Source organism: Grammomys surdaster, unplaced genomic scaffold (assembly GCF_004785775.1).
Source record: "Grammomys surdaster isolate TR1022 unplaced genomic scaffold, NIH_TR_1.0 133, whole genome shotgun sequence".
NCBI lineage: Eukaryota > Metazoa > Chordata > Mammalia > Rodentia > Muridae > Grammomys > Grammomys surdaster.
The window spans coordinates 15,066,585-15,068,260 of record NW_021604591.1 but is presented as its reverse complement, the minus strand read 5'-3'; the positions used below and the strand labels follow the sequence as shown (position 1 = coordinate 15,068,260).

The following is a 1,676-nucleotide window of genomic DNA, read 5'->3' as shown; positions in this document are numbered from 1 at the left end:
AAAAGCATTAGGGTTTGATCTGGTCAGTTTCAGTGAGAGCATTGGGAAACATCTCATCATAAGAGACAGAGCAGAGAGGGGCACAGCCTGGAGCTTCAGCCTGAGTTATTGGTTGGATTGCAGAACAGGACAGTATGATTGGTGGTGCTGATGGAGCAACACCAGGGAAGCCAAGCCCTGTGAGAGATGCCCAGTGATAGGCCACACTGTATTGGGCTCAGTATGCAATCGTTGGATGTAATGGAAAGAATTAAGCAACCGATAGTTGACATCCCTACTTCTAGACTCAGCCCAGTGCCCTGGTGAAGCCACAGGAGCCTTGAACACCATATCTGACATGAGCAATAGGAAAAATCAGGTCTCCTGGTTACATATTTTGGGCCCTAAATGAGTTCACTGATTACAGGCATTTCAGGAAGCATTCCTGATGCCTTATGTGCACATCCAGGCAGTGTAGATCCTGGGCTTTTCCCTTCCACACTTGAGGAGACTAACTGCTCTTAGAGAACAAAACCAGTTTTGAGGGTAGTCACCCCAAATCCAATGCTCCTTTGGTCATCTCCACAGCAAGGAGCAAGCCAGCTCCTCCATTTGGGTTATATTTTGTGCGGCTTCTACCACCCCGACCAGCAGGGAAGAAAGACTCACACACCAGTTCCTTCCAGCAGCAGTTTACTCAGGAGTTGCTAGTTACATGAAGCTTGAAGGTGTGCCACCGAGCCAGCCCAGGAGTGAAGCTTTATACCCTGCGTAGGACTGCCCATGAGCCCATACCACGTCTCGCACTGTGATTGGTCAAAGACCCATGACACACAATCAGGCCACCAGGAAGTACCGCCCCAGGACCAAACAAGGCTTGTTTACTCCAAGTCTGCAAGGGCTAGCCGGCACCATCTTTAAGGTGTGGCAGCAGCGCTCCACAATATTTGTTCAGTCTGAACTCAAAACCCTCCTGCCTCAAGCTTCGTGAGTGCTGGGGGTAAGGACGTCTGCTGACGGTTTTTGGAGCTCCTACTTAACACACACACAAATTACTATACAATGTATTATTTATTCCAGAATCACATTTAGGAAAATCACTTACAATACCCCACTCCAACTGAGAATTTTAGAAACGGGATCTTGCTCTCGGGCTAGTGGTGCCGGCAAGATGGCCAAGTGTCATGGTCTCCGTACTGCTCGGAAGCTCCGCAGTCACCGATGGGACCAGAAGTGGCATGATAAACAGTACAAGAAAGCCCACTTGGGCACAGCCATGAAGGCCAATCCATTTGGGGTTGCCTCTCATGCAAAGGGAATTGTGCTGGAATAAGTAGGGGTTGAAGCCAAACAGCCAATTCTGCCATCAGGAAGTGTGTCAGGGTGCAGCTCATTAAGAGCAGCAAGAAGATCACGGTATGCGTGACCAATGATGGTTGCTTGAACTTCATTGAGGAAAATGATGAAGTTCTGGTTGCTGGATTTGGTCGGAAAGGTCATGCTGTCGGTGATATTCCTGGCATCCGCTCTAAGGTGGTTAAAGTAGCCAGTGTGTCTCTTTTGGCTGTATACAAAGGCAAGAAGGAAAGACCAAGATCATAAAATTTGGCAATGGAAACACAGTAATAAGTTTTCATATTCTAAAAAAATGAAAGGAAAGGAAAGGAAAGGAAAGGAAAGGAAAGGAAAGGAAAGGA

The 1,676-nt window shown here is 47.6% G+C and overlaps 1 pseudogene; it reads left to right on the top strand.

Moving 5' to 3' along the window:
* The first annotated feature begins 1,150 nt into the window (after positions 1-1,150).
* On the top strand, positions 1,151-1,581 carry LOC114616968 (annotated as a pseudogene).
* Positions 1,582-1,676: the final 95 nt, after the last annotated feature.